The sequence below is a fragment of the Mirounga angustirostris genome, unplaced genomic scaffold, assembly GCF_029215605.1.
Source record: "Mirounga angustirostris isolate CCGP_5_RB_7025 unplaced genomic scaffold, mMirAng1.0.hap1 SCAF_4, whole genome shotgun sequence".
Classification (NCBI taxonomy): Eukaryota; Metazoa; Chordata; class Mammalia; order Carnivora; family Phocidae; genus Mirounga; species Mirounga angustirostris.
The window spans coordinates 98,821,495-98,842,178 of record NW_026991712.1 but is presented as its reverse complement, the minus strand read 5'-3'; the positions used below and the strand labels follow the sequence as shown (position 1 = coordinate 98,842,178).

The following is a 20,684-nucleotide window of genomic DNA, read 5'->3' as shown; positions in this document are numbered from 1 at the left end:
ACATGGTAAGAGAGGACAATCTGCGGGTGTTATTTGTACAGAAAGAAACATGTGGATATGTGGGGAATCCAGTGACTATCCATCGTTTTTGCATCCCCCTTCTTCTGAGCAGAGTTCTTTCCCCACTAACCATGTGGTTCGCATACCTGCTCCATTCTCCTCCAAATCCTGCCCCCAGTTTATTAGCCCGAGGAAGGGTCCCAACCTAAGGTGACCAGTCACAATAGCTCACTCTAGGCTTGGTTAATGGACCATGTTGGGTGAATAGGAGCCCTTCTTCCTTGGGATCTTTGACTTTGGGACCAGTGTGAGCAGGTCCTAGTAGCTCTCTGGAGGCAAAGCTATGAGAGGTGAGCTGTGGGTGCTCTTGGAAGCCATGCTTCCTGCCACGTAGGACAATGCCAGTCCCAGAGGGAATAAGGTTGACCTGTAGAGAAAAACAAAGAGAGAGAGAGTGAATCTTGTCAGTGTGGGAGGATCTGATGCTGGCTTTATCTCTGCTCCTCCAGTCTTTTGTGAATCCTCCCTAAACTCTCCCCCTTTAACTAAACTTGTAAAACTTAACATTTCAATTATTTTCAACCAAATGAATCTTAGTTCATGGAATGATGAGGTTGACACTTTGTTACTCTTTAACTATTCACATGTTTTCTTTGGGGGACATGTTTTTGCTTCTGGGTCTTGCGCGTGGTTTTTTTGTTTGTTTGTTTAACCATGCAATATTCCCAAACAGAATTTCTGTTCTCCGGATCCCAATTCCCCTCCTTCTTTCCCTTTCTCTGCTAAAGGCTTTCCCGTCTTTACACACACCTGAGACAAGAACCTCAATGCCATCCATTCCACTTGATTTACACCCCCACACTCCAGCAATCACCGAGCCCCATCAATTCTACTTTTGGACATAGTTCTCAGATCTGTCCGCTCACTTGAACAACTAAGCCACCCATGGACAGGGCTGCAGGGCAACACTCATTGGCTGCTGAGTATAATTTGGAACAACTTTTCTGGAGGCAAATTTGGAAATATATTTCAATAATATTTAAAATATTTATGCCTTTTTTAAAAAAAGATTTTATTTATTTATTTGAGAGAGAGAGAGTGAGCAGCAGAGGGAGAGAGAGAATCTCAAGCAGACTCTGTGCTAAGCATGGAGCCTGACACTGAGCTCGATCTTATGACCCTGAGATCATGACCTGAGCTGAAATCAAGAGTCGGATGCTTAACCGACAGAGCCACCCAGGCGCCCCAATATTTATACCTTTTAACCCAGCAATTGCACCCCATGGATAAGGGGGCAAGTCAAAGGTAAGACTTTTTAAAAAAACAAGGACAGCTACAATAATGACCGGTTTGAAAATAAGTTAATGAGATGAACTGTTGCTTAAGATACAATGCTAAATAAGAAAAGATATGAAACACAGAATTATATATAGTATGATTCTCATTTCATTAAAAATACATGTCAAATTCAGTGAGTATGCAAAATTGGTTGTAATCAGTAGGCTTCCTTTCCCCCTGGCCTCATTCTCAAACTGGCCACCCGCTGTCCTTCCCTTCTGGGGATGAGGTGGGTGAGGTTAGGAAGTGATAGCCTCAGGGTCATTTTGGGGTTTTTCTTAGTTCAGTGTAGAGTGCTGAGTGCAGTATAATTTTCAACATCTTCATATTGTGCCTTTTGTGATAATATAGACTCCCCCCAGTATTGTTTTCTGAAATGCAACCCCACGCTTAATACAATTTAATTTTTATCTCCTCACACATCACATTTTGGTAGGATTTTACTGTATTTGTAGATCTACATAGAAAAAAACAGGTAAAGGAGACACACTAAAATGTCAATAGTGATTCATCAGCGGGATGGAAGTTTGTTGATTTTGATATTCTCCCCTATCTTTAAATACTTTCAAATAGGCAATTGTCAATGGCTGTTTAGCATTCCAACATATGGGCACACTCTAAAGTGTTTGATCAAACCCGTCCTTAAACATCTGGATAACTTGCCATTTTCCACTATTGTAAGCAACGCTGTGGTGAACATCTTGGTATCTACATCTCTGTGCCAGCTGAGCCCTGTAGAATTATACTGACATGAACCAAGAAGGCTCCTGCCTTCCAGAGCCTTTCCTCCTTAGTAAAGAAGAGCAGACATTTAGAGAAACAACTGTAATGTGAGACAAAAGATGTTAAGTAACTTATGGGGGGAGGGGGGCATCCCAATCCTGGCAGGGAGCAGGCTGCCTGGAGGAGGTGGCATTTGAGCCAAGCTTCTCAGACAGACAGCTGGGAAGAGAGAGCCCATCTTCCCGATGGCCACAGAAAGTTGACCTTAGTGGGTTACTCTGGTGGCACCTGAGAGCTGAAAAAACAGGCTACGCACTGGAGCCCAAGAACCTGGGCCCCAGTCTGCAGTTTCCCCATTCCTCCTCCTGACCCCCCTGGAGTTCACTCTACCATCAGTGCCCCTGTGCCTGTGGGAGGGGGCAGGGTCTCTATAGCCCCTCCTGCACCAACCCCCCCAACCAGGGGAGCAGGCCAGAGGGGCTCTTCCCTGACAGCCTGAGCCGTATGGCAAGCCCACAGGCGCTGGGTCCCCAGCTTCCAGCACCTCTTGCCAAACCCCAGCTCCTGGGGTCAAAGGAATGTTGAGCAATCTTTGGAATTTTTTAGCGAGAAACAAGCACTTTTGAATTCCGTTCAGGCCTCCTGAGCTGGGCAGGCTGCCCATAGCCTGGAGCCCTGAGTCTTCCTGAGTAGACATCTGGGAGCGCTAGGGGACTTTTCAGTGTTTGTTTTCTCCTCCTGCTGGCGGGGCTGTGGGACACCATTACAGTGAGGTCATGGAGCCCTGCCCCGCTGCATCTATGGCTGGCTGGGCCGCCTTGCATCTGGCTGGCCCTGTCCCCACTGGTTCACGTGTGCTGGGGGATGGGTGCGGTCTGGAAGGACTGTGGGGCAGAGCCCCGTCTGCACCCCTCAGGACCTCCCTGCCGTATCACTGCCAGGTCCTAGCCTTTACTCGAGGGCCTGGCCCCTGCTGAGGGCCTCCCAGCCATGCTCTCTGCCCAGCTTCCCGGAGGCTACAGGAACATGCGGCCAGCACAGTTTTGACTTGCTGGAAGGAACTGAACAGCGTCTCGCAAATGATGAGGGAGCAGAAGGCAAGCTGAGGCTAAAGCACAAGCTGACATTCCCCCCGCCCCCCGCCCCGTGGGACAGGCATGGCATTCCTCGGGCACTCCTGGCTGCCCTAAGACCAATGGGAGGGAGAAACAAATGGTTAACTGAGAGAGATCACCGTCTCCAGAAGTGTACCAATGTCTTAGTGGTTAACAAGGAACAAGCATTCTCATCAATAGCCTAACTTTCAGAGACCCACACCTCAATTTCCTGGAGCCCTAACATCCCCCTCCCTTCCGTGAGTGACCGTGGGAAACAGGCAGAAGGAAATGTAAACAAAGTTAAGCATCTTCAAGACCTACAGCCCATTGACAAGGACACAGTAATGGAAAGAGTAGGACGCTCCTCCAGGAAGTTCCCAACTGTCTTAATGGAAATACCTTACTAGAAGGAAAAACAACCTGAGCTTGACAATCACCGGGCCTCCAGTAGCCCGAGGGTCTTCCTGAGCATCTGAAAGTTCTTTTAGACACCTCGCTTTCTCCTGACCTCCCCCAACTCCCTAGTATATAACCAGCCACTCCTCATCACCCCAGGGCAGCAGCATCTTCTGCCCACCCCACGGGTCCTGTCTCCAGGCTTTAATAAACTCACTTTTTTGCACCAAAGACATCTCGAGAATTCTTTCTTGGCCATGGGCTCCGGACCTCCGCAACATTCCAAAACTACATCACTAGTTCTCAGAGCACATGGCACTCCAGAGAGGCCTTCCCAACACCCACAGCCCACCCCCCTCGAATCTTCCATGGCACCTGTGCCTCTCCTTTGAAACTCTTGCCTCTGTGGTTAATCGTAATGACTTGTGTATTCACTTAATGTATGTCCGTGTCCCTCATTGACAGTCCGCCGCATGAAGGCAAGAGTCCTGTCTCCCTTGTTCGCTGCTGTACCCCCAGTACTGAGCATCATGTCTGGCACATAGTAGGTACTTTATGAATTTCATTCCGCCAAGCAAAGCAGGACCCCACTTTGAGCCTTTCTTTGCTTCTGTTCCAGCTCCCCACTCTCAGCCTCATCTACAACCAGTTAGTCAGGAGACCAAAGGTTCTTCGTTTAGTTGAAAGTACACTGTATGTTAACTAACTGGAAATTAAATAAAAACTTAAAAAAAAAAAATCTCTTTTGTCTGTGATCAGATTGCAAGTCCCCCAGCAAGGGTGACTGACCTGGCACGGGTGACCTTGCAGATCCCAGCTGGGTCAACAGTACCCGCTGCCCCCTATTTCAGGTCCCTTTGTCATCCTGGCTCCAGGGCAGGGCCTGACTCCATCTGCACACCTCCCATTTATCTCAGGTTAGTGCGAAGTCTGAACGTTCCCAAAGCCCATCACACCGATATTGTAACTGCGCCTCCCAACAGGATTCAGAGGCCAAGGCATTCCTCTTCCCATTTTACAGAAGAAGAAACTGTCCCCCAAAAGTGGCATTCTCTAGGTCATGGCTCGGAAGTCTTGGGGGTCAGTTTCTAGCTCCAGGGGCGGGAGGGAGAAGGAGGAAAGCAGGTAGCGAGTGGGAAGCTGGCATCCAGGAAGGAGAGAATCCAGGTCAGGCACCAGAGGCGAGAATGCAGACATCTCAGAAGGTACTGGAAACCAGATAGAACCTACATGCTCTGAGGGCTGGACAAGAATCCTGCAGTTTGTCAACCAGACCATTTTTATGTTTCTTGTGTTCTCTGTGTTAATTTTCCTAATATTTCTCCAATAGGAGGAAGTAGTAAAAACTCAGGAAAGTTCCAGTTGGCTTTAGCTGTGCAGAGGGGAGCCAGAGGAACGGCTTTGCTTCTGTGCTTGTGCTAGAATGGTGAAAGGGGCAGCACTCCCAGAGCGGGAGAATCAAAAAGGGGAGGGCGCTGGGGGGACAGGGCAGTGACTCCCACCCTGACCCGAGGCTCCTGGGAAGGATCAGAAGTTAACTATAAAAAAAACCCTGGGGTTTTCTGTCATTAAAAGAAATCGGTGGCCTTTACCACCTCACAGGGTGGATCATTAGGAGATCCCATCCCTCACACAATGAGTATTGATGGAGTTCTAGGTGCCTGGGACGCCAGAATGAAGATCTCTGTTCTCCTGCACCTTCCATTCTGGCGAGAGCAGATAGACCACAGACATTAAACAGAAGAGATCAGTCCATTACATGGTATATGCTAGAAGGTGTGAAGGACTACTGTGGGAGCAGGGTGAGGGAGTGAAGGGGTTCTGGGCTTGGGTGGGGGTGACGTTAACTGCAGCGATCAAGGTGGGCCTCAGAGGGCAGGAGAGACCGAGCTGCAGGTGTCAGGGACCCTGCCCCCCAGGGAGTGGGGGAGCCCGTGCCCTGCATGCCCTGAGGAGCCGAGTTGGTCAGTGAGGCTCAGGGGGAGTGATAGGGAGAGTGGTGGGAGCAGAGGTTAGAGAGGTGAGGGCGGGGAGGTCAACAGCGGCCTTGTAGGCCATTAGATAAACAGGGAGCCACAGAGGGTTTGATCCCTCTGGCTACTATGCTGAGAAAAGACTGAAGAGGTGGTGAGAAGAGACGGGGTGCTGGCTACAGGGAGAGACAAAAGGACTTGCTGGTAGTTTTCATGGGGGATGTGAGAGAGAAAGGAGTCAAGGATGACTCCACAGTTTTTGTGTGTGTGTTTATCTTTTTTTTTTTTTAATTTAAATTTTAGATGGTTATTGCACAGGGCAATACTGGTTTTAGGAGTAGAGTTCAGTGATTCATCACTTACGTACAACACTCAGGGCTCATCCCCACAAGTGCCCTCCTTAATGCCCATCCCCCATCGAGCCCATCCCCCACCCACCTTCGTCCCTCCCCGTCAGTTTGTTCTCTGTTGTTTAGAGTCTCTTATGGCTTGTTTCCCTCGCTCCTTTTTTTTCTTTTCCCCCTTCCCATATGTTCATCTGTTTTCTTTCTTAAATTCCATATATGAGTGAGATCATTTGGTATTTGTCTTTCTCTGACTTATTTCACTTAGCATAATACCCTCTAGCTCCATCCACGTCGTTGCAAATGGCAAGATCTCATTCTTTTGATAGCTGAGTAATATTCCACTGTATATACATAACCACATCTTCTTTATCCATTCATCAGCCGATGGACACTTGGGTTGCTTCCATAGTTTGACTATTGTTGATAGTGTTGCTATAAACATCGGGGTGCATGTACCCCTTCAAATCTGTATTTTTGTATCCTTTGGGTAAATACCTAGTAGTGCAGTTGCTGGGTCGTAGGGGAGCTCTATTTTTAACTTTTCGAGGAACCTCCTACTATTTTCCAGAGTGGCTGCACCAGTTTGCATTCCCACCAATGGTGCAAGAGTGTGCCCCTTTCTCTGCATTCTCACCAACACTTGTTGTTTCTTGTGTTGTTAACTGGAGCCATCCTGACAGGAGTGCAATGGTATCTCTTCGTGGTTTCGATTTGTATTTCCCTGATGCTGAGTGATGTTGAGTATTTTTTATGTGTCTGTTAGCCATCCGGAAGTCTTCTTTGGAAAAAATGCCTATTCATGTCTTTTGCCCTTCTTAACTGGGTTTGTTTTGGGGGGGTTGAGTTTGGTAAGTTCTTGTAGATTTGGGATACCAACCCTTGATCAGATATGTCGTTTGCAAATACCTTCTCCCATTCCATAGGCTGCCTTTTAGTTTTGTTGACTGTTTCCTTTGACTCCACAGTTTTTGGCCTGAGCTCCTGGGAGGATGGAATTGCCATTAACTGAGATCATGCATGTTATTTTTTTTTTTAAAGATTTTATTCATTTATTTGAGAGAGAGAGAATGAGAGAGAGCACATGAGAGGGGGGAGGGTCAGAGGGAGAAGCAGACTCCCCGCCGAGCAGGGAGCCCGATGCGGGACTCGATTCAGGGACTCCAGGATCATGACCTGAGCCGAAGGCAGTCGCTTAACCAATTGAGCCACCCAGGTGCCCCTGAGATCATGCATGTTATTATAGCTCCTGACTACCCACTCTGGGGCGGGACCTGGGTCACCCACTTTGCACCCTGATCCCATTCCATCCTTACAACCCCAGGAGGTGGGAACTAGTCTCCTCAGCCCAGAGAGAGAAACAAACTGACTACGGTCACTCAGCACGCAGGTGGCAAAGCCTAGATGCCTCAGGCTGGTGTGACCCACGAGGCAGAAGTGCACATCCTATCCCCAGGACTCAGGACAGCAGTTCCTTCACCTCGCCTGACTTTGTCTGGCCTCGTACTTCACCCCCTCTTCCCCTTACACCAATCTGCCTCAAAGCTACAGAGCTCCCCAGGCCTAATGTTTTCTATGTGCTGGGGACTTCTTTTGGATACACCTCAAGACTTATTTGGATATCCGGAATTAAGTAAGGGGTAGCCAGGACTAAGATGTTTGGGGACTTCCTCAGAGGCCTTGGGCGGACAGGTGGGCTGAGTCAGGGAGGGAACGGGTGGAGGAGAAGGCAGGGAGGCTCAGCAGCTGCTGCAATCCAAATCTGGAATTCCTACAAACACAGTCAGCTCTGAAACACCCCTCGCTGTCATCCCTGCGCCCACGCTGGGGGTGCTGCTTTCCCACCCTCAGGATTTCTTCTGCCCTCCCAGACCACTGTTTTCACAGTTTGTAGGCAAAACACGTGGGCTCAGAGATCAGATCCTGATCTCACTCAGATATGGGGGCAGCGTGCGTGTGTGTGTGTGTGTGTGTGTGTGTGTGTGTGTGTGTGTGGAGGGAGGGAGGGAGGGGCGTTTGAGAGGGTGGAAATCCACAAGCCCTGCACCACTCACTTCAAGGGTCAGAACTCTGCTGCCTCAGCCTTGTGATGCCCTGGACCTCCTTTTTTTTTTTTTTTTTCCAGATTATTTATTTATTTATTTGAGAGAGAGAGAGAGAGAGAGCGTGCAAGCAGGGGGGGAGGGGCAAAGGGAGAGGGAGAAGCAGACTCCTGGCAGAGCAGGGAGCCAGACTCTGGACTCCATCCCAGGACCCTGGGATCATGACCTGATTAAACAGACGTTTAATCGACTGAGCCACCCAGACGCCCCCCTGTGCTCTTTTTAAGGGTGACTTCAAATAAGACACTGAGGTGCTTCTCCCACATATCACAGTGCAGGGCTCTGCCCGTCCAGGGCTGGGTCCAAGGCTGCCAAGAGCCAACCTAGCAGCGAGCCCAGGCTAGGAGCTTCTGGATGGTTTCTGGGTTCCTTGCTGAAGTTGTGGCTGAGGAGTCAGACATGAAAACCTGCTGCCTGCCTGAGTCACAAGGGAGGCTTTAAACATGTATAAACACTTAAATCTGTGGTAGGCACTTTCTCACACACACACACACACACACACACACACACGCTGCTTTCTCATAGGGATTATCCATCCCCAGTTGAGCGAAACTGAAGTTCAGAGAGGTCAAGAGAGGTTCAGAGGGGTCCCTGAGCCTGGCCCTGCACAGCTGGGGTCCCTGATTGTACCCTCCGCTGCCCGACTTCAAGGCTCCCGAGGCCCAAGGTCTCTGACATGTCCAGTGCCCATTCCTCAGCCCCCACGACACCTCCTTCCTGACTGAGCCCACAGGTCTGCTGAGGAGCAGTTCTGGGTCAATCTGGCTTTCTTACCAGAGGCCACACCCTCTCTGGAGCCTCTCAGCCAGTCCTGGGATGGGGGCAAGCCTGCAGGGATGACCTAAGCCTTGGGAATGGGAAGGGGTGCCACACTGACACAGCTTTGGGATGTTTTTGACGTCCCTGTCCTTTGGGCCAGAGAGCAGACCAGGACTGGGCATGTGAGCAAGAAAGAGTCCCTCTCTCCTTAGGAGGTGGTCCTGGGACTGAATGGGGCAACCTCTATCCCCTCTGATACGCTTAGACCCATCCTCTCCCTGTCTCACCCCAAAACCTCTGCTCCAAAGCCAGGGACCTGTCCTCCAGGGCTCCCTCTCAGCAAGGGGGGAGCCTGGATATTTTTATTGGTCCTGCTGCTGAGCCTCCACCTCTTCCACTTCCTTTCCCCCTTTCTCTGAGTGTCTCCCCTCTGCCCATGCCCCTGGACCCTACCCAGTTTCTCCGGTGGAGAAGAAAACACTCTCTTCTTTGGTTGTTGGGACTGGTGGGGTAGTCACCTGCTTGATGAGGTTCTGTATAGAAAGTGCTTACGCCAAAGGAGAGAATTGCAAGAAAGGGGTTGTCTGAACTCGCAGAGGGACACTGACCTTGCCAAAGCTTCAGAGAGGTTTGATCTGGATTCAGGGCTTCAGGACCTCAGGAGGCCAATTCGGAGGCGCTCCGAGCCCTAGATTTCCAGCACTGATCCATCATGGCCCTGAGACGGGGATAGGGGTAGGGGGATGTTGAGCGTGCTCAGAGTCAAGCATCCGGGATGTAACAGGACACGCACTTTGCCTGCTTACCATGCTGTCGGCTAGCCCAAATCCTGCCCTTCTAAACTGCCTCCCAAATTGCCACTGACCACTCCATTGCTCAGATTCCATGTGCAGAGAGCTGCTACAAAGAGCCCGCGGCTGCATCCATGCAAGAGGCCCCACTGGCAGCCAGAGCCAGAGCCCGGGAAGGGCGGGGGTGGGGGGCGGGGGGCAAGGCACACAGACAGCCTCTGTTGGCCCAGGTGGCAGGAGGACACTAGCTAGTGCAAACACTGGTGTTTGCAAAGAAACAGCCTCAAGCTGAGGGGAGAGAGCTCATCTTTGTTTGGACTGCTTGGGGCTGATGTGGCTCCTGCAGCCGCCCACCTCCTGCCCAGCTAGGGTTCCTCTGTCCTTCCCTACTGCAGCTGTGGGGCTGGAGTGGGGGACACAGCACTGGGGTGATGCTCGGGCCTGAGGCACCTGGTCTCCAGACTTGAGAATGTGGTTCTAGCCCCCACGGCCTCTCAGGGGTGACCCTTTGCACCTCCTGATCACGGGAAGTTGACTTAGGATCACATGCCACATGCCCATCCCTGTTGGCCTGGACCTCTGCCTCCACCTCACTGGGTACTCAAAGACCTTCTCTCTGTCTAGCAGCTGGGCTGCAGCTCTGTGCCATGCACTGTCAGAATCCTAGATCAGGGAGCCTTCGTCTATGGATGAAGAACCCGAATCCAGGGCTGCCTGGACGGCTCAGTCCGTTAAGTGCCTGGCCCTTGATTTCAGCTCAGGTCATGATCTCGGGTCCCGTGCTCAGCGTGGAGTCTGCTTGAGACTCTCTTTCCCTCTCCCTCTTCCCTTCCCCATCCCTCTCTGAAATGAATAAATAAATCTTTAAATAATAATAATAAAAAAAAGAACCTGAATCCAGAGAGGTTAGGTGACTTGTCCAAAGTCACACAGCTGGTGAGGGGCTGAACTGGTTGGCTCTCCCTGCTCTTGGAAGAATCCTCTTCCCATTTTTTTACACGGGTTCCTCCCAGACCCCAGCCCACCCAGCAGAGCCCAGGCTGGGCCAGGCCCAGCGCTCTCTGTACACATGTGGTGCTTGTCAAGCAAGCGAGCATGCTTCGCAGGGTTTCGCAATGTGCTCTGGTCACCCTGGTGGACTTGGAGCTGGAAGAGGCCAGGACTCCTTGCTGTCCTCTTACCGCTACCGAGGTCATTGCCACACCCCCCAGAGCCAGGGCCCAGCAAATTCTGCTCGGTGAGAGAGGGGCCCGCAGGAAGGCCTGGAGAAGAAACAGGCTGAGGCCACAGCTCAGAGGCCCAGGCTGGGCAGGAAGGCAAGGCGGGAGACGTTGGTAGGAATGGGACTTGCAAAACTGGGAAGGGCCAAATTCATTCAGATGGGCCTTGGAGCAGCCAGTTGACAGAACCAGCTGACCTACTCGGAACCGAAGGCCAGCGATGTGTCCCCAGAGAGGCCGGAGGGGACAGGCCAGCCAGAGCCAGCAGCGGCAGGGTCCCGCACGCGGAGGCACTGGGCTGACAGAGGCTGCGACGATGAAGTTTTGTGGGCCCTCGGGGAGCAGGCAGCTGGGACTTTTCTAGGAGGCCTTCCTTCTAGGATTAATTAACCCCTGCTACTCTCCGCTCGGCCAGCTGGTCGGCTCAGCCACTGGCATGCCTCCAGGCTTCCCGGGAGCCCCGTGCGGGGCTAGGAGCTGGCCTGGGGTGGGGGAGGCAGACAGCAGAAATAGAACCAGTGTCTGCTTTCCAGGGGCCTGTAAAATGGGAGGGGAGGGGAAGCAAGCGCGCGCACAAATCAGATCGCGGTGAGAATGGTTAAATAGCAAAGCACTGGTGACCGAATACAATAGGAGGCCGTGGGGGAGGGTCCTAGCCACAGCGGAGACAGCAGGCATCTGGTCTTTTATTTCCATTCTTTCCTTCTACCACCCCTCCCCCCTGCCCCCTCCACCCCTCCCCTACACACACACACACACACACACACACACACAGCGCCCCTACAAAACCGGGCCAGCAGAGAGGCTAGAGAATATCTTCCCATAAATCACGACTCTGTGAGGCCGGTGACATCTCAGCTCCATCCCTGAATTGACAGCTCTCGGGCCACTTGCACTGCTGGCCACCACCCCCAGGGCACCACTGACATCTTCAATTTCTCCACCAGCGGGCTGATGATCAGCGTGGGGGCGGCCCGCGCACATGGTTTGGGGCAATATGGTGCAGAGGCAGGAAAACCTGGAAAGCAACATGGCAATGTGCATATGGTCTCATGTGCGAGAAGGAATAAGGACTAGACTTTTTCTCTGGTGAGATTTCCCCCAGCAGATGCTGCAGTTCCCGCTTCTGAACCTTCACACTTTCCCCAGAGCTGAAACTTCCCCACCTCCTCTCACCAGACAGGTCCCGCCCTGATTTTGAAACTGACTTCTAGGGAAAGGCCTCCAGTCTGACTAAACCCAAGGGTCTGCAGCACCCCTCTGAGTATTCAGCTCAGGCACACCCAACTGTCAGCTGCCCCCCCCGCCCCAGGCCAGGATCTCTCTGGTCTCTCCTGTGTAGAAACATGTTTTCCACTCAGCAAACTCTCTGAGCTCTGTGCCTTGCTCCTCAGCAAGAGACCAAGTGGTACCAGTGAACCTTGCCCCCCAGAAGCTCCCAGTCTCCTAAGGGAGAGAACACATAAACCCTCCAGAATGAACTTCCCCTGACAAGGCAGCCTGGGTTTAATGTCAAATGAGCAGAAGAGTCATTACCTTTTGGGGGGTTTTATTTATTTACTTATGTATTTATTGCTTACAGCAGCTCTATTCGTCCCCTCTAGAAACTAAAAACAAACCAAATGTCCCTCAACAGTCATTATCTTTAATCAGTGCAGATGAGAAAAAGGCTTCTTGAAGAATCTGGGTCCTTAAAAAAAAAAAAAGATTTTATTTATTTATTTATTTGAGAGAGAGTGAGTGAGAGAGAGAGAGAGCACAAGCAGGGGGAGGGGCTGAGGGAGAGGGAGAAGCAGACTCCCTGCTGAGCAGGGAGCCCAACCCAGGGCTTGATCCTAGGACCCCAGGATCATGACCTGAGCCAAAGGCAGACACTTAACCAACTGAGCCACCCAGGCGCCCCTGAAGAATCTTGGTCTTAAAAGCATTTGGACAGGGAGAGAAGTGGGGGGCTCCCAGGAAGGAGGAATTGCTTGAGTTAAGGATGGGAGGCTGAAAGAGCAGAGATCAGTTTTGGCAAATACACGGCATACGTGACACCTCTCTTCCATCCCTTGTCCACGGAAGACATTGTGAATTGATGGCCATACTCTTTCCCACAGTCTCTGAATGCATAGTCATTCTCAATGTTGCCATCGCTGATTGGTTAAAGCTGGAAAGCAGAAGTAAGTCTATTGGCCCTTTCTGGTCCAGAGTGTTCAGAGGCCTAAGAAAATGGGTTAGGCTGGAGCAGAAGCCATCCGGAGTTGGCCACACAGGAGCCCAGGCAGCTCATTCCTTACTCCAGCACACCTTTTGTCCTACCTGTCCAAAAACCCATTCCTCGTGTGTTGGAGGCCCATGGTGGGGCAGTGTTGGGGAGGGGACATGCCCAGGTTCAGTGGGGCCTCTGGGGCAGAGAAATTAGTGGACTCTCTCTCACTGCTCTCCTCCCAAAGGGAGGTACTTTGTCCCCCCCAGAGACTGCCCTGATGGAGTGAAGCATCAGTGAAGGATTTCCCACTCAGATCCCAGGCAACAGGGAACCACACTGGAAGTTTCTTGGCAGTGTCATGATAAAAGTGTTAATTATAAGATATTAGTATGAAAGAGTAATCTGCCCTGTGTTCTTCTAAGAGAGAATGCCTCCCATTGGGATACTCCTGAATGAGCCTGAGGTTCTGTAGAATGGGGGTCCCTCAGGCCTGAGGGCTCCGAGGGCTAGAGTACCCCCTGAAGCAAAGGGCAGAAGGCTGGGAAGCATATCTGAGTTGGGGTGGAGAGGAGAAGGAGGCCTTACCCTCAGGAACAAAGCCATGAGGTCAAGGCCCATGGAGGCTCCCGGGAGGGATCGGGAGGAGACGCCAGGAACCACACACAGCTGAAAGAGCTTTGGTCGGTTGCCAAACTTCCTAACTCCCAACCCCGGGTTGGATTGATTGGTTGCTTGTTTTGCTGCTTGTTTCCCTGAAGTAGATGTAAGTAGAGGAAGATGTTGTAGGCTTGTCTTGGGGGATAGAACAAAGTGGAAACCTGGGGAGACTGTGGCCCTCTCTGCAGGCAGGTTCTGGGACTCTGAGAAGGGGAGGTGAAAGGCAAACTCCAGGCCAAAGAGTGGGTGCTGGCAAGGAGAAACAGAGAAGGATGCAGCCTATAGGAGCCTGATCAAGAAAAGGGGGCCGTCCAGGAAGTCCCCTGGCCTGAGCAGGGGCAAAGCTGAGCAGCAGCTCTAGAAGCTCTCCTAGACCATTAGCCTCCGAAAGGTGGCGGCCATCCCACCACCTTCCTCAGCAGTCACAGGCTCTGGAGACCAGACACAGAAGCCGTGAGCTTGCTTGCCTGGGGTTGACTTTCTCCCTCTTCCTGACTACTCCCCAAATCCTAAATGGTTCCCTCACTTATAGAAAGGGACACGGAGGGGAAAGCATTCCGAGTGAAGGTAGAAGGGGCTGGAACCAGAGAGAGAAGCAAATTTTTTCTCTTCAAAGGTCACCACCGACGTCCCATTTTCCAACCCCAGCTTCCACTTCTCAGACCTCACCCTCTCTAGGGCAGTTGACTATTGCTCAATCTTTGCTTCTTTAAATCTTATCTCCTGGGCTCCCAGCCCGTCCACCTTCATGATTCTCTTTCTACAGCTCTAGTTCCTCTTTTTCTATTTCTTCTATAGTTTACTCTTCTTCCTTGAATCCCTTAAGCCAGGCGTCTCCCAAATTCTGTCATCGATCTCATCTCCTTGGACACCCCCATGGTCTCCCTGGGGCATTCTCACCACTCATGCAGCTTCGATGGTCATTTGCTCATTGGTGACTCTACAGCCTTGATTGCTCCTTCAATTCCAGGCCCTCAATTGCAAAAGCCTGCTGGACAGGTGTAATTGGAAGCCCTCTGCAATCCCCAGGCTCAACACATCCACTGTTGAGGGGCTTCCATGACACTTGGGTCACCATGCTGGAGGTCACACTTCAGGAGCCGGGCCTGGAGATAAGGCTGCCCTCATGGCTGGGTCTTGGCCTCAGTTTACCAGCATCAGGCCTGCCATCATTCTGCAGGAGGCTACCTGCTCTTCCTCGTCTCTGGCCACCCTGCCTTCTGCTTTCCCCTATTGACATGCAGGATTGAGACAACTCTGGCTGGGTCTGGGTTACTGAAGTTGGACCTGGAGGACTGAGATGTCCCACTGGGAAATGTAGTGGTGGGTAAACTCTAAGTCCACCTGGAAACATTTCAGTCCTGGGGAGTGCTCTGTGCTGAGAGCTCATAGGAAGATAAGAGGAGACCTCCCAGGCTGAATGGGAAGACAGGTTGCTCTCTCGTTCACCCCTGAAATATTAACTGAGCTCCTTCTCTGGGCTAGGGACCGTGTTAGGGAGTAGAAGACAGACAGGATCCTGCTCTCAGGGAACTCACAGTCTAATGAAGGACCAGGCATGAACAGCTGAGGAGAGAGTGCGAAGTGTTCCAAAAGAGAAACACAAGATTGAGTACAGGGAGTGAAGGACAGGGGCTGAGACTTAAGGGATTATTAATGGGTAAGAGGAAAAGAGAGAGAAAAGATTGTTCCAGGCAGAGGTAACAGCATGTGGGAAGGCCCGAGTCAAGAGTGGGCTCAAGACTGCTAAAAGAACCTCAGAGTGGCTGTAGATGGTAGAGTAAGTGACCCATAAAGAGGAGGGAGAGGTGGGCAAAGGCCGAGACATGCAGGGCCTAAGAGGCGGTGGTGGTAAGGATTTCAAACTTTAGAAGTTAAACCAGTGAGAACCATGATAAAAATGTGCATTTCAATAAGATATTTTGGGTTGCTATGTGGCAATCACATATTAGGGACAAGAGAGGACATTGTGGTGGGTAGAAGATGATGGTGGCCTCTTCAGGGTGATGGCTGTCACTGGAGAGGAGTGGTCAGATTTTAGGGACATTTAGGAGGATTCAGGATCTAAAGAAGAGCAATGGAGCCAGGGACAACTTTGCTTTTTTTCACTTATATGATGCAGTGTATGGTCGAGTTTGTCCCATGGGAAGTTCAATTGTGGATATGTGGAGTGGAGGTTAATGTGGGGCCTCGATAAAGATGTCAAGTCATGCAGGCTTGCCAGATAAAATAAGGAATAAATCTGAATTTCAGGAAAAAAAAAAACAAATTTTTAGGATAAATCTTTCCTAAATATTACAAGGGGCAAACTCATGCTAAAACATTTTTTCATTGTTTAGTTGAAATTCAAATTTAACTGGGCATCCTATGTTTTTACTTGCTAAACCTGATAACCCTACAGGCCATTGTATGCATGGATCTGAGGCTCAGGAGAGAGGTCTAGGCAGAGATATATGCTTGACAATTGCCTGCATAGACAAGCACTCAAAGCACTGGCAATGTAGAGGTGCTTAGGGTCAATACGTAGAGGAGACAAGGCCTAGGACAGGGTCTGATGAACTCCAACATTGAGGGTTTGGGTAGTGGGAAAAAAAGAAGGGAAAAAAGGAGAATGTTACAGAGCTAAGAGTGGTAGAAATGACTCAGAACAGAAAAATCAAATGCACCAGGGCTAAAAGCTTAATTTTGATATTGGAGACCTGAACTTGTTTAAATGTTGATGGGAAGACATGAGTAGAGAGGGAGAAGCTGAAGATGAGGGAGAAGAGGAGGAGAGGCAGGATCCCTGAGATGGCAGAAAGGAAGAGTTGAGATCCAGAAAATAAGAGGCAAGATTAAATAGAAGGATGTACACCTTCCATTACACCAGGAGGCACGTGGAACGTACAGGCGGGTTGCTAGAACGGATGGCCCGATGTCGAAAGATTTCCTGCCTCGAGGTTCCTATTTTGTCTTTGAAGGAAGAGGTGATATCATCCACTGAGAATGAAGATGGAGGTAAACATGTAGAAGGGTTGAAGGGGGATAAGGTTTTAAAAGGTGGTTGTATAAGGAGTTGAATAGGTGTTGACCAGGGAAAACACAGCAGGCAGTGCTAAGGACCTGGTTGGGCTTGGTGACCACCAGTGATGTGGATCCAGTCAGCTTGTTGGTGTGGTCTTCCTAAGCAGAAATCACCCCCGACATAGGTACAGTTCAGAGGAAAAACAGAGCTCATTGACCTACAGTTGGGTTTTTGCCAGGTGGTGCAACCAAGGGGAATTTACATACAAGGGAAGGATGAATGAAATTCTGAGTCACACAATCTAAGCCATGAGAGATGAGGGTGAAGAAAGAGGAAGGACAGGGAGGAAGGGGGGGCCGTGGACAGGTGCTTCGGATGGACACAGAAGACAGGTGCAGGCTAATGATTGAGTGAATACGAGGAGAGGATAGAAGGATGTCAGAGTTAGTAATTTCAGAGGTGGGGGAGTTCTGGGTAGTGACTAAGTCTGGGGAGTAGTTATGGAAGTGGGTGGCCATGACACAGTGGGATAGAAGGTTGTCAGATAGAGAAGCCAAGCTACTAAGAGACTAGGGTATGGGCTGGGTCACATCATGGAAGCTGACATCATCCACAGTGACAGCACACATCTTGCTTCTTGGGTCCTCCACAAATCTTGCTTCTTGGCAACGCATCCCTGTTTGTCAGACCACGTGGGTTGCTATGGTGGTGGGTGGGAAGAGGGGACGTGGTGGTGGCTAAAACTAGGAGGGGACTGGGAGATTTTGTGTGAGCTTTGAACAAAATGGATTCCTCCGTGTCCTCCTAGGCTGAAGGCATCCAGCCTGTTGGCAATAGGGCAGCAGGACTAAGAGAATCTTCTAAGAGTCCTTCTCTTCTCAATGTTACTTAAGGAGCCCAAGGGGCCAGTACTGGTAACAACCCAGACTAGCATGCCTCATCTTCCTCCCCCAACCCCAAGAGCCTATGCCTTCTCTGTGTTCTTTTGGACACTCTGGCTAGAAAATTCAGTCTGACTTTCTATATCGAATTGGTCACTCATTCTGCCTCTTCTATTGCCAGTACCCCTGTTCTGATTCATATCATTGTCATCCATCTCCCAACATTACATTGGCTTCCCAAGTGATTTCTCTGCACATCCCCCATCCCGACTTTCCCCAGCTTCTCCCCCTCTTCAAGAGGCCAAGGCCAAAGAGAAGACACTCCTAGCAATGCTTTCACCACATAGACCCTTCACAGTCATCAGTATAATCTTCCCAAAACACTGCTTAGTCTCCATGACTCCTGTTCTTAATATTTCCCAGAGGATCTCTGTGTCCACAGACCAAAGATCAAACTCCTTACCATGGTCTTCATGATTCCTCTTGACCTTGCCCCATGACCTTGCCTCCACATCTTCTGCTCCTCCCTCCATGCACCGTGTACCAGTCCCTCTAGGCTAGTTTACATTTGCTGTAATAGGCCATATTTCTTCCTGACTCTGGGGCTTTGTACCTGCTGTTGCCTCAGCTGGTACCTCCTTCTTCCCATTCATTCTCCTCCTCCATCCTATAGGGCTTAGCTGATCACACCTTATCTGATCCTCACATTCAGAATTAACTCCCTCCTCTACAACAATGGCAGGAAATTGCCAAGATCTCTATTTAGCATCTATTTTCAGTCTTGTGATACAATCAGCTGTTTAGAAGTCCTTTGTGTAACTTACCTTGCAAATATGTTTCGTTGTGTGGGACTCTGAGGATACGAAGAGAGAACACCAGCCCCTGCGTTCAAGGTGCTCATGTCCTGGTGGGGGTGCTGGCTAGCTGAAAGGCAATGACAGAGCCTTGGGGCGCACGCTGAGATGGGCAAGAGACCATTATATGTAGTGGAGTTACCCCGTACACCTGTCTCCCCAGGCAGAACCTACGTTGCTTGAGTTCCGAAAGATGTTTTATTCATCTGTGTCCCCACACCCCCGCCCAGAGCCTGGTGTGTCATAAAAGCCCCCTAGGTGATCTGTTCTGTTAGTATGAACCTCAGGCTCTCTGAAGGCTGTGTCTTCTTCATTCTTTCATTCCTCTTCCCTCCAATGCCTTGCATGAGGTCTGGCAGGGTCAACATTTGCTGCAATGAATTGAGAGAAAGACTTGCTCAGAAGCAGCAAGTGCTCTGGGGACCTGTGAGTAAACAGTTGGCCTGGGAGGTGTCTCAGACCAGACAAGTGCTCACAATTCACGTGACTGCTGTCTAGACCCAGGCACCAGTGGGTCACAGCTTGTCCCGGGGGCCCCTGAGCCTGGCTGACTGACGCCACCCCCAGCCCACCCTATAGCCACTCTCTCCTGCATGTGGCCCCGGACACAGGGAAGGGAAGCTTCCAGCAAGCAGAGGCAGGGTCAGGAACTATGGGGAGCTGGCCAGAGTGACTCACTGGAAAAATGGACTGGAGCACTGAGATGCACCAGCAGAAGCCTCCTCCCCCAGCTGGGATTGGGCCCCATCTTGGTTTTAGAGGTGCGCCTTTGCCATTGAGTCACCTTAAGGAGAGGACAGCCGGATGGAGGGGACCCATTCCTTAAGTGTGGGGAGATGTGAGGGGAAAGGGTTGCTCCTCGAGCAGGTACAGAGGTCCCCAGGAGACTCTGTCCTTTCCTTTCAACCCACCCTCTCCAAATTTATCTGCAGGGAGCCAGGAGAAGTTGTTATGCAGAGCGTGAAGAAGTTCTAATAAAAGCTGGAAGGTGTCCCACATTCCGGGCCTGAGGAAATTCCCCCCAGGGTTCTATGGTTCCTACCAGGAAGTGGGGAATTCCCAGCAGCTCTGAGGGGAGGGGTGGAGGGAAGAAAGTGCTCCCAGGTCAGCACTTCAGTAGCAGGGACATCCCTTCCTGAGGCAAATCCCTGCTTATCCCCTGGAGGTAGACTTGGGCTTCGGGGATCCAAGGTGTCCCTCAGGGCTTGGGACCCAGCCCGGTTCCATGGTTCCCATGGTTCCCACACCCCAACCCCTCCCAGGCATTCCCTGCCCTTCCTGGCTCCTCCTGGGTTCCTTCTCCTCCCCTCCCAGCACTTCTCCCTGGCCCTTTTTTATTCCCCTCACAGTCTTCCTCTCATCGCCCCACCTAAACCAGGAGAAAGCAAGGGAGGCTAGGCTAGTTCTCTCCATAGAAGGTCCACAGGGCCCCGTGAGAAGAGCCGAGGGTCTGGTCTGTGCTCACCTGCTGCGCTCACCTCCCTGGGCTCTGGCTCCATCTGGGAAAGCCACTCAACTGCTCTGAGCCTGGGCTTGTTTCTCTGTACAAGGAGACTATGACCTCTGCAAAGCTGCGCTGAAGAGCCCCCGCATATAAGGACTCTTTGCAAATTTGCTTGAGATATTCAGTTAGTCATTTATTCAGACATCCACCCCACACAGTATTTATCTATGCCTACTATGTGCTAGGCACTCTTCTATGTGCTAAGGATGTAGCAGTGAGGTGCGCTTCGGTGGCTCCGTTGGTTAAGTGTCTGGCTTCAGCTCAGATCATGATCCCAGGGTCCTGCTCCTTGCTCAGTAGGAGCCTGCCTCTCCTTCTCTCTTTGCCACTCCTCCTGCTTGTGCTCTTTCACTCTTTCTCTCAAATAAATAAGTACAATCTTAAAAAAAAAAAAAAAAGGTGTAGCAGTGAAGAAAACAGATAAAAATCCGTGTCCTCCTGGACCTTACACTTCAGTAGGGAAGGTGAGTAAGAAACTGACAAATAACTACATATTTAATGTATACTAGATACAATGTTCGGCCATGCAGACAAATAAAGCAGGATAAGGCAGCAGAAGATGGGATAGCTCCCTCTTAGGATGCTCAAGAAAAGCCTCTCGGAAGAAGTGACATTTGGACAGACACCTGACTGCAAGGCGGGAGAGGGCCAGGTGACAATCTGGGGAGAGCATTCCAGGCAGGGGGAACAGCAGTGCCAATGCCCAGAGGCAGGGAGGGTCTTGGCCCAAGGACCAGCCTGGAGCCCGTGTGGCTGGAGTGGAGTGAGCAGGGCCAGCGTGGGGGGGGATGAGGTCAGAGGAGAAGGCAGGACCAGGGCCCAGAGGGCCTTGTTTATCACATTAGGG

General features: G+C 50.9%; 1 long non-coding RNA gene across 1 annotated transcript; it reads right to left on the bottom strand.

The window, feature by feature from the left end:
* Window positions 1-12,334: 12,334 nt before the first annotated feature.
* On the bottom strand, window positions 12,335-18,699 carry LOC123858281 (uncharacterized). The gene is made up of 3 exons (XR_006794127.3): window positions 18,304-18,699; window positions 12,784-12,895; window positions 12,335-12,433 (listed from the first exon to the last, which is right to left on the bottom strand). It is a non-coding gene; the product is annotated as an uncharacterized LOC123858281 (long non-coding RNA).
* Between the last annotated feature and the right edge of the window lie 1,985 nt (window positions 18,700-20,684).